The following is a 12,567-nucleotide window of genomic DNA, read 5'->3' on the forward strand; positions in this document are numbered from 1 at the left end:
GTTTAGGGGAAAGATATAAAAGGGACCTAAGGGGCAACATTTTCATGAACAGGGTGGTGTGTGTATGGAATGAGTTGCCAGAGGAAGTGGTAGAGGCTGATACAATTACAGCATTTAAAAGGTACCTGGATGGGTATATGAATAGGATGGGTTTAGAGGGATATGGGCTGGGTGCTGCAAATGGGACTAGATTGGGTTGGGATATCAGGCAAGGATGGGTGGGTTGGACCGAAGGGTCTGTTTCTGTGCTGTACATCTCGATGATTCTATGACTCTATCACTCGCTGCTTCCACTGTTTGACTGTTTGGTAGCTTCACCAGGCTGACACCTCATTTCTCAGGATCCCCAGTGTTGTTCCTGACATGCCCTCCTGCACCAATCATTGAATCAGAGTTGGTTCCTTGGTTTGATGGTAATGGTGGTGTGGGAGCTATGCCAGACAATGAGGCTACAGATTGTGGTTGAATACAATTCTGCGCTGGCCATGGCCCACTGCTCTGCATGGATGTTCCGTCTTGAACAGATAGATCGGAACCTATCCAATTTAGAATGGCTAATAATGCCACATAACACCCAGGTTTCACGGCATGATGATGAATTACGTCTGGATGGCCATGCTTTATGACTTGGAGATGTTGGCGTTGGATTGGGGTGGACAATGTTAAAAATCACACAACACCAGGTTATAGTCCAACAGGTTTATTTGGAAGCTTTAGTTTTCGGAGCGCTGCTCCTTCATCAGGTGGCTGTGGAATATAAGATCGTAAGACACAGAATCTATAACAAACATTTACAGTATGATGTAACTGAAATTATATATTGATAAAAGACCTGGATTGTTTGTTAAGTCTCTCATCTTTTAGAATGAACATGTTGGTTTCCGTTCTCTCATATATAAATTACAGAACTCTTTTAAAGTTACATTCTCAAGTGGGTCTGTAAGAGTTAGTGTGTGGAGGAGTCTGTGTGTAGGACTGTCTGGTTTGGAGGGATATGGGCCGGGTGCTGGCAAGTTGGGACTAAATTGGGTTGGGATATCTGGTTGGCATGGACGAGTTGGACCGAAGGATCTGTTTCCGTTGTACATCTCGATGACTCTATGACTCTAAGTGCTGGCAAATGGGACCACCTTCAAGACCATCAACAATACCCTTACTGGCATAAAATTCACATAAACAACCAGAAACTCCCATTCCCCTTCTCTATCGGGAAACAACAAATAATGGACCAAAAACTGAACTACAGAAGCAATTATCTCAACACCCACAAACAAAGCAGCAATAGAACATTATTTCAATGAGCCACCACACACTGCAGCACAGAGGAACTAAACAGAGCAGAGGAAAATCACCTATACGGTGCATTCAAAAAGAGCGGGTACCCAATGAACACAGTCTGTCGATTTCTTAGCAACAAACCCAAGCAAGCAGACAAAATGCGTCCAGAAACCCTAGCCACTCTCTCCTACATCAAAGGCATCTCAGAAATGACTGCTAGACTACTCAGACCCCTTGGCATCATGGTAGCCCACTGTTATGAAGATGTGGGTGTATTTCAAGAGCGTTAAAAGCAGCAGAATGAACGGACACAGCACCAAGTGTTCTCAAAAAGGCAACAATGTAACACTGGGTCAAACAACTCCATTAGATCATTGCCTGGAGACCAAAACAAATTCAAATTCGGCCAATCAGTTTAAATTATACCCAAAAAAATACCAAACTCCAATCTAGTTTGAATTGAGTATATTGAAAATCTTAAAAGCCAATGACACAATCCAATGCCTGTGGGTGTAAGACCAGGGAAAATTGAACAGTTGAGAGGAGAACTGCCAAGCCCAGCCTGTAAACAGACTGCCCAAAAAATAGTTCTCCTAAAAATGTACCTTTTCGATCAATAACCTGTGATGCAGAAATTCCTAAGAAGATGAAAAGAAGACACAGGAATATCCAAATAGAAAAACAAAAGCTGCCTGGTTTTGAGATAAGAACTGTGATTTTGTAAATCTTAATTGGGAGTTTTATCGGACTAGTATTATAGAAGGGAAGGTAACAGATAGGTTAGGGGAAGAAATGGTAAAGCATGGTTCGTTAATTATTCTCTGTTATACTTTAAGAAATAAAGTTATTAATTGTTACTTTAAATAGTTCTAGGCCACTCAATTTTTACTGCATAGGATAAATCTTTTCTGTGTTGCTGGTTTTAAATTTAACAGGAGGGTTTACCACCGTGTCGTAACACTCACAAACTCATAAACACATTAAAACAGCAGCTAATGAACTTGAAAGACCCTATACAAACAACAAACAAAACTAATGTCATTTACAAAATACCGTGCAAGAACTACAACAAACACTACATTGGACAAACAGGCAGAAAACTAGCCACCATGAACACCATCTAGCCACAAAAAGACATGACCCTCTCTCACTAGTATCCTCACATACAGATGAGGAAGGACACCACTTCAATTGGGACAACACATCCATCCTAGGATAAGCCAAACAGAGACACACACGAGAATTCCTAGAAGCATGGCATTCCATCCAGAACTCTCAACAAATACATTGACTTGGATCCCATTCAAGAGAAAAAAGACAGGAAATAACATCACCACAGGAAATGACATCACCAACCCAAGGAAACCTAAACACATAAGTAAAAAGTGGGCCATTCCACGAGAGCTTCATCAGAGATTATGTTACCTAGCATGGTGACGAAACGTCTGAAATTAACATTCCAGCTCAGTGAGCAAACTTACATCCACAAGTACGTCCTTCAGGATTTGGCCAGTTCAGTCAATTGACAACTAACAAGTCACCTTTGGTGAAGGAATAAACTATTTAAAATTGTGGTGGAAGCAGATTCAGTCTTGACATTCAAAAAAAGGAATTGGATAGCACCTGAAGAGAGAGGATTTACAGCATTACAGGAATAAGCAGGGGATTGAGGTAAAGGAAGTATTAGACTAGCTGTAATGCTAATGGATTCATCAACCCCAGATTAATGCTCTGGGAACATGTGTTCAAATCCCACCATGCCAGATGATGAAATTGGAATCCAATAAAAATCAGAAATGAAAAGCAAGTCAACCAAAATCCCATCCTTTTCACACCTGAGAGAAAGAAATCTGCTGTCTTCACCTGGCCTGGCCTACATGTGACATCAGACCCACAGCAATGTAGCTGACTCTTAACTGCCCTCTGGGCAATTAGGGATGGGCAATAAATGCTGCTCCAGCCAGCGACACCCACATCTTGTGAATGAATAAACAATAGGTGAGTAGTTGGTATGGGTATGATAGGCCAAAAGGCCTGTGTCATTCAACATTCGATCAAGCCATTAGTATCATCTAGACCTTTAATAGAAGTGAAGCCTGAGTTATGAACAGGAAGGGAAGACATAAAAGGAAGAGCATTACTGAGTTTTTCTCATTACCTGGTTAATGGATGTATCTGAGTCATTGAAGAAAGACTAATCAGACAGCTAATCAAGACAACATGTTTTCAATCTCTTTAAAAAGCCTCTGCCCTGTGAGTTGCTTCAGTGTCTGAGGAGTCACAAATGGTGCTGAACATCTCCACTTCTGACCTTATGATGAAGGGGCGTTCATTGAAGAAGCTGCTGAAGATGGTTGGGCCTAGAGACATTACCCTGAGAAAGTCCTGCAGAGGTGACCTGGAGCTGAGATGACTCATCTCCAATACCATAACACCACAAACAAATTCCAACCAGGGGAGGGTTTTCCACATGATTTCAGTTGACTCCAGTTTTGCTCCTGGATACTTAGTAAAATACTGTCTTGATGTCAAGGGCTGTCACTCTCACCTACCTCTGCAATCCAGCTCATTTGTCCATGTTTTAAACAAGGCTGAGTGGCCCTGGCAGAACCCAAGCTGAGTGTCAGTGAGCAGGTTACACCTCTGCCAGCACTACCCGATAGCACTCCAACAAGCCCTTCGATGATGTTGCTGATGAATGAGAGTAGGCACTTGCATATTTGTCCTGTTTCTCATGGACAGCTCAAACTTGGGCAATTTTCCAAGTTTTGGGGTAAATGCCAGTGTTCACATTATACTGGAACAGTTTGGTGGGGTGGGGGGGGAGGAACAAGTTCTGGAGCACAAGTCTTCAGTACTATTGCTGGAATGTTGTCAGGGCCTTTAGCCTTTCCTAAATCCAAAGTCTTCACTCATTTTCTGGTATCAGATTAGTTGAAGACGGACATCTGTGAAGCTGGGGACTACTGGAGAAAGCCAAGGAAAACCTGCTTCAGACTTGATGCAAATCCCTCAAATTTTGCATTGATGTGCAGGACTCCCCTGCAATTGAGAATAGGGATATTTGTGAACTCTTCCCTCCCAGTGAGTTTTTTGATTGTCCATCACTGTTCACAATTGGATGTCGCAGGTGTACAGAGCTGAGATCTGATCCAACAAGTGTGGGATCCCTCAGCTCATTGCATTGTTGCTTCCACTGTTTGGCGTGCAAGTAATTCTGAAACTAGGTAGCCTCACCAGCTTGCCACCTCAATATTTGCAGGCAAGACCCCTGCACTCTTTATAGAACCAGCACTGAATTTTCAACTCAATGGTAAATGGTTGAGAGGAGATATGTCAAGCTGTGAGGTTACAGATTGTGTTGGAGTGTAATTCTGCGGTTACTGATCACCTTACACGTCTAGAAAAGTCTTTACATAATCCTAGCCAATATAAATATTTTAGTTTAGTGTGCAGAGATAGTCTCAAAATGTTGTTGCAATACTCAAATGGAACTATCACTTTGATGGACCCACTGCCCATGCATCACTCACTACTGTTTGATATTGTTTCCCCTTCCTCATTAACATTTTGTCTTTTAAAATAATTACACAAAGATATTGGCTCTGATCCAATTTCTGAGTAGACTTTTTGAGACATCTGTCTCAATTCAGAATCCGTCTGTTGAGTTTATATTAAAGAAGATTCTCTTTAACTCATTCTCTTTAACTCCCACTTTCCAATTAAACTTTCGAAAATAATCTTAGACAATGGAATTTCTAAAATTCCCCCTGTTCCTGGCTAAGCCAGTGAGCATTAGATTAAGGTACAACGCAGTCAGGTAATAATGCAGAATGTTCCTCTCATTTCTTTTATTTCTCAATACCTTGAGTGAGGCCCATATTTTTGAACCAGGCAGGTTATTCCCCAAATAAAATTAATTCCTTCTGTAGGGATTTGTTGTACTATCAAACACTTCTTTTATTTGCTAAGTCACTCCTTGATTAAACGTTACACAATGGAACTGTTTCTAACGTTTTACATACATCTCCAACTAATATTTTTTTTTCCCCTTCATTAACCCCCCCCCCCCCCGGAAAACAAATAGAATTATCAGCTAGCATCAATTATTCACTTACTCCAGAGTGTCTCAATATTTTTATTCACTTACCTCACTGATTGGACAAATAAAGAAATAAATCTTCATCTAAAATAAAATATTCAGAACCTACGCGGTCTGGTTCTCTTTATCAACAACAGAGGAAAGTATTTCTTGGCTGATGATGTTTGGTCAGAGAGTTAGACATAATGGGTTTAATAGTGTCCTTCCACACCACAACAATTCTGAGATTCAGTGACTGTCCATAGCAATCACCTCCTTCCTAACAGGTTCTAAAGGAATGCACTGCCCTTATACAATGTTGTAGTTTTTAACATCTATTGCCTCTCGTAATGTTTGCTTTTCCACTAAGACAGTTCTGTTGTCTCCTAGAATGTTGTAATTTGCTGTATTAAAATGATGTATTCACAGCAAGGCATAAGCAATATTTCTATATTTGAAATTAAAAATGGAGTCAGCATCAAAAACCAAACAGCATTTCATCTTTAAAAATCACCCAGCAAACTGCTCACCTGTGCAAGCTGAAAGGAAAGAGTACCTTTGTTCTTCAGAATTTTCCAGACATAGCCTTTAACTTGTAGTAATTGTGCAATGTTTCCTTTCCTTGTATGTCACATTCTATTGTGGACTTTGTCACACTGTCACAAGCTCTTGCACATCATTCCACGTTCTCCTCTTGTGGTTACACAAATGTAATTAAAGCTGTTTTTCTGAGGAACAAAATGGCATATGTTTACAAAAGCAATCAACAACTCATCAGCATAAAGTTGCTTCATTATAAAACCAACTTAGCCCTTTCGCAATTTTAGCACCACAGCCGAGAAAAACGTTACAGTGCTCACAGGATCATATCTGCACAAGTCCTAGAGGTATTTTCTAATCAACCTGTCCAGGGATGCTATTACACACCTCTGGAGCAGGTGGGATTTGATCACAGGTCCTCTGGCTCAGGGTTAGGGACACTACCACTACACACAAGAGCCCCTTGTACCAGCTTTATTAGCTTTTTGACTTAATGCCAAACTCCTGCCTTTCCTCCCCAGCGCTGCTTCTTGTTTCTATTAAAATAATGAGCCAACACCTTCTTGAATGGATGAACTGAACATGTCTCTCCCATGCTTCCAGGCAGCGCATTGGAAACCCAGGCTACTTGGGGGAAATGGGTTGGGATATCTGGTCGGTATGGACGGGTTGGACCGAAGGGTCTGTTTCCATGCTGTACATCTCTATGACTCTATGTTCACTTGTTTGCAAAACACTTTAAAATTGTGTCCTCTCGATCTCCATCTTTTTTTTATAAAAATATTTTATTGAAAACCCATTTTAATCTTTTACAAAACATTTATATACTAAAAAAAAGATAAACACCATTAAAACAGAGAAAAGGCAGTAGAAAAAAAGTCATAACACAGTACCAATATTAATAAATAACCTACTATTAGAGTCATAGCATGGAAACAGACCCTTCGGTCCAACCTGTCCATGCCGACCAGATATCCCAACCCAATCTAGTCCCACCCACCAGCACCTGGCCCATATCCCTTCAAACCCTTCCTATTCATATACCCACCAAATGCCTCTTAAATGTTGCAATTGTACCAGCCTCCACCACTTCCTCTGGCAGCTCATTCCATACCCGTACCACCTTCTGCATGAAAATGTTGCCCCTCTAGGTCTCTTTTATATCTTTTCCCTCTCACCCTAAACCTATGCCCTCTAGTTCTGGACTCCCCCCCCCCCCCCCCCAGGGAAAAGACTATGCCTATTTACCCTATCCATGCCACTCATAATTTTGTTAACCTCTATAAGGTCACCTCTCAGCCTCCAACACTCTAGGGAAAACAGCCCCAGCCTGTTCAGCCTCTCCCTGTAGCTCAGGTCTTCCAACCTTGGCAACATCCTTGTAAATCTTTTCTGAACCCTTTCAAATTTCATAATATCTTTCCGATAGGAAGGAGACCAGAATTGCATCAATATTCAAACAGTGGCCTAACCAATGTCCTGTATAGCCACGACATGACCTCCCAACTCCTGTACTCAATACTCTGACCAATAAAGGGAAGCATACCAAACACCGTCTTCACTATCCTATCTACCTGCAACTCCACTTTCAAGGAGCAATGAACCTGCACTCCAAGGACTCTTTGTTCAGCAACACTCCCTAGGACCTTACTATTTAGGTGTATAAGTCCTGCTAAGATTTGCTTTCCCAAAATGCAGTACTCGCATTTATCTGAATTAAACTCCATCTGCCACTTCTCAGCCCATTGGCCCATCTGGTCAAGATTCTGTTGTAATCTGAGGTAACCGTCTTCGCTGTCCACTACACCTCCAATTTATACCAGAACAAACTTTTATACTTAAACTAAACTACAGACATATTAAATACTAACTTAAACTAAATTCAAATAACTTAAATTAAATAATATCTCACTACTTTATTCTATCTCACTCGTCACACCTCCACTGAGTCTTCCGTTCCTGGGAGCACCATCTACAGTACCCATATTCTTTTCCCCCAGTCTCCTCCTCCCGGGGCCCCACAGGCACCCATACTGATTTCCACGGCTATACCACAGCCCTAATTAATATTGCTAAATAAGTCAGCGTCAATATAATTTTAAAAAGGGCTGCCATGTCTTGTAAAACTGTTCCGTTTTGTGGTGCACCATATTTGTGAGGTAGTCTTGGGGGAGATGCTGCATCACCAGCCTACGCCACCCATAAGACCTGGGGGGGGTTTTCTTACGTCCAATTCAGTAGAATATTCTTCCTCGCGCAGTGGGTAAAAATGTTAAACAATCTCTTCCTGTGTTCTCCCAGAGAGGAAATGTGTTGCTGGAAAAGCGCAGCAGGTCAGGCAGCATCCAAGGAGCAGGAGAATCGACATTTCGGGCATGAGCCCTTCTTCAGGCATCCTTGGATGCTGCCTGACCTGCTGCGCTTTTCCAGCAACACTTTTTCAGCTCTGATTTCCAGCATCTGAAGTCCTCACTTTCTCCTTCTCCCAGAGAGGGCAAATTTGATAACCCCAAAAGAAGCAATACCAGATCCACATTAATGTCAATCCCCAGGATGACCTTTACCTCCCTTATTTTAGCACTCCAATATCTCTGGACTGCACAACAGGACCAGTAACAGTGTGTGAGAGTGTCTATACTAATGTTACATTGGGGACATCCAGATGACGCTCCTCTCTTGAACTTAGCTAGACTCTCTGGCGCCATGAGCCCTGTGTATGATCTTCAATTGCATGGCCTGCGCTCTGTTACATACTGAGATTTTCCTTACATTCCCCCAGATGTCTTCCCATATCTCCGATGAAATATCCTCTCCTAAGTGGAATTCCACATCCTACAGAGTCCTTCCATGTTCCCCCAGGGCGCAACCTTTCTGTAAGTGACATAAAATACTGGATGAAAGAGCACCCGTACCCCGGAATATTCTTTTCTCCACGTCTGATTTGTAACACTGGCCCAGGAGAGTGGTCTTCCTCTGTATATAGTCCCTCTCTGGAAGTATCGGAAAAGGTCCCTATTAGACAATCCATATTTCTGATGTGACTGACTAAATGACATCAGGACGTCCGCCTCGAATAAGTCTCCCAGACAAAAGATTCCCTTATTCTCCCATGCCTTAAAAACAGAGTCCATTACCCCAGGTTTAAATCCTTGAGCTCCCACCAACGGGGTAAATGGTGAAGTCTTAGACCAATTGCCCTCATCTTGCCTCATTATCCTCCAGGCTTTTACTGTATTGAAAATAATTGGACTTTTACACTGCTGGGTCAATGGATTTCATCTTGTCCATGAATAATAAATTAAGTAAAGAACATCTCAATTGTGAGGCTTCAATATCAAGCCAAATCGACTCCGAATTCCCCCCTAGCCAGTCACCAACATACGTTAACCGAGCACTTATTTATATATCGTCAAATCTGGAAGATCCACCCCTCCCTCAGCCTGTGAAAGCTGCAATTTAGTGAATTTAATTAGAGGGAGCCTATGCACTATGCTGAGACTCCGTAACACTTGTCTGGATAACAACAACGGGAGCATTCCCATGGGGTATAACAGGCGAGGAAGAACATTCATCTTAAATCAGAGCTATTCGGCCCAACCATAATAACGGTAAACCACTCCCACCGCTGCAAATCCTGTTTTATCCTCTCTAGTAGGTGTGCATAGTTAGCTTTATACAGCTGGTGGAATGAATGGGTAATAAAAATTCCCAAATATAAAAAACCTTTTGGCGAATATCTAAACGGGAATGCATTCCGTCCTTCACTAATCCCTCTACAGGCATGGCTTCTGATTTTGTAAAATTGATCTTGCGACCACCATATGAATTAATTGTTTGGTTCAGTCGAGGAACAAACTTCTCTGGATTGGCCGAAAATAAAAGGACATCATCAGTGTACAGGGTGATCTTATGCTCCCTCACTCACACCTTTGGCACTATTATTTCAAGATCTGTCCTGATTGTTTCGGCTAACGGCCCAATTGCCAAGGTAACGAACAGCGGTGACAGAGGACACCTCTGTCAACTACCTCCTCCAATGTTAAAATTCTTAGACTTAGCACTGTTTATAATGACTGTGGCCTTAGGATCATTGTACAGTACTGCTACCCATCTGGCAAAGGAACCCCCCCAAAACCAAAAACAGATACAGCCATCCTATTTGTTCAAAGGCCTTTTCTGCGTCTAGGGAGCCCACTGACCCTGGAATCAATCTTTGCTGGCCTACCTGTACTGCGTTCAGTACTCCCCTGATCTTATTGGAGGAGCTACGGCCCTTAACAAAACCTGTCTGGTCTTCTTTGATAATATGGGGCAGGACCTTCTCCAACCTCACAGCCAGCATCTTGGATAAAATTTTGAAATCTACATTCAACAGTGAAATTGGTCTGTATGAAGCACATTCTTCAGGGTCCTTCCCTTCTTTACAATGAGGGAGATATTAGCCTCCCTAAGAGAAGGCAGCAGACAATCCTGTGTGTAAGAATAGTTGTACTTCCCCAGAAGTGGCTCCACTAACAGGTTTATGAATTCCTTATAGAACTCAGTTGGGAATCCACCTGACCCCAGTGCTTTGCCACCCTGGAGATGCCTTATTGCTTCCTGCACTTCCTGTACCATTATGGGCACATTCAAAAGGGAAACCTCCTCTATACTTACATTGAGGATATCCAGATTTTCAAAAAAAGGACTGCATTCCCTTTGTACCGTGTTATACCAATATAAAGACAGAGGGTGGTAATAGATGGAAAGTATTCAGCCTGGAGCTCAGTGACCAGTGGTATTTCACAGGGATCTGTTGTAGGACCTTTGCTCTTTGTGATTTTTATAAATGACTTGGATGAGGAAGTGGAAGGGTGGGTTAGTAAGTTTGCTGATTACGCAAAGGTTGATGGAGTTGTGGATAGTTTAGAGGGCTATTGTAGGTTGCAACAGGACATTGACAGAAATCAGAACTGGGCTGCTAACTGACAGATGGATTAGTGGTGCTGGAAGAGCACAGCAGTTCAGGCTGCATCCAAGGAGCAGCGAAATCGACATTTTGGGCAAAAGCCCTTCATCAACGTCGATTTCACTGCTCCTTGGATGCTGCCTGAACTGCTGTGCTCTTCCAGCACCACTGATCCAGAATCTGGTTTCTAGCATCTGCAGTCATTGTTTTTACCTAACTGACAGATGGAATTCAACCTGGAAAAGTGTGAAGTGATTCACTTTGGAAGGTTGAATTGGAATGGAGAATACAGGGTTAAAGGCAGGATTCGTGGCAGTATGGAGGAACAAAGGGATCTTGGGGTCTATATCCATAGATCCCTTCAAGGGATAGAGTTGAGATAGGGTTAGACTAGATTAGATTCTCTACAGTGTGAAAACAAGCCCTTGGCCCAAGTCCACACCGACCCTCCGAAGAGTAACCCACCCAGACCCATTCCCCCATCCCATATTCATCCCTGACTAACACTATGGGCAATTGAGCATGGCCACTTCACCTGACCTGCACATCTTCAGATTGTGAGGGGAAACCAGAGCACCCTGAGGAAACCCACGCAGACACGGAGAGAATGTGCAAACTCCACACAGACAGTCGCCCAAGGCAGAGATCAAACCCTGGTCCCTGGCGCTGTAAGATAGCAGTGCTAACCACTAAGTCACCATGCCACCCATTAAGAAGGGTTGTTAAGAAGGCATATGGTGTGTTGGCTTTCATTAGCAGGGGGATTGAATTTTAAGAGTTGTGAGGTAATGCTGCAGCTCTCTACAGCCCTGGTTAGACCACAATTGGAATATTGTGTTCAGTTCTGGACACCTCATTGTAGAAAGGATGTGGAAGCTTTAGAGAGGGTGCAGAGGAGATTTACCAGGATGCTGCCTGGACTGGAGGGCATGTCTTAGAAAGAAAGGTTGAGGGAGCGAGGGCTTTTCTCATTGGAGTGAAGGAGGATGAGATGGAGGTTTATGGGATGTTGAGAAGCATAGATAGAATGGATAGCCACAGATTTTTTTCCCAGGACAGATGTATCTATCATAAGGGGTCGTAGTTTTAAGGTGATTGAGGGACAGTTTAGGGGAGATGTAGGTTCTTTACAAAGAGAGTGGTGAGTGCATGAAATGCTCAGCCTGCAGGGAAGGTCGTACAATGAAGGGAATGTGGGTTAGTTTGATCTTACAGTGGGATAAAAGACCATAACGACATTGACGGCTGAAGGGCCTGTGTGCTGTTCTGTTCTATGTTTTTAGTGAAGAGACAATCCTTTAAAACTAAGATGAGGAGGAGCTTCTTCAGCCAGAGGATGGTAAATTTGTGGAACCCATTAGTACAGAGGGCTGTGGAGGTCAAGTCATTGAGTATATTTCACTTCAACCTAGATAGGTTCTGGATTAGTAAGGGGGAGAAGGCAGGAGAATGGGTTTGAGAAACATAGTTACCACGATTGAATGGTGGAGCAGACTCAATGGGCCAAATGGCCTAATTTTCCTCCTATATCTTATGGTCCAAGGGCCAGACATTTTGGCACTCTACTCACTGGAGTCTAGAAGAGTGATTTAGGAGAAAGTGAGGACTGCAGATGCTGGAGATCAAAGCTGAAAATGCGTTGCTGGAAAAGCGCAGCAAGTCAGGCAGCATCCAAGGAGCAGGAGAATCGACGTTTCGGGCATGAGCCCTTCTTCAAGAA

At 42.7% G+C, this 12,567-nt stretch overlaps 1 protein-coding gene across 5 annotated transcripts in view; it reads right to left on the reverse strand.

Moving 5' to 3' along the window:
• The window catches only part of LOC132828963 (N-acetyllactosaminide beta-1,3-N-acetylglucosaminyltransferase 3-like), a 101,116-nt gene that overhangs the window by 56,857 nt on the left and 31,692 nt on the right, over positions 1–12,567 (reverse strand). For all 5 annotated transcript variants that reach the window (XR_009646187.1, XM_060846193.1, XM_060846195.1 and 2 more), the window contains exon 2: positions 5,890–6,087. The gene's annotated coding sequence lies outside the window, so the exon portion shown is untranslated. The remainder of the gene's footprint in view (positions 1–5,889; positions 6,088–12,567) is intronic.

This window comes from Hemiscyllium ocellatum, chromosome 28, assembly GCF_020745735.1.
Source record: "Hemiscyllium ocellatum isolate sHemOce1 chromosome 28, sHemOce1.pat.X.cur, whole genome shotgun sequence".
NCBI classification, from domain to species: domain Eukaryota; kingdom Metazoa; phylum Chordata; class Chondrichthyes; order Orectolobiformes; family Hemiscylliidae; genus Hemiscyllium; species Hemiscyllium ocellatum.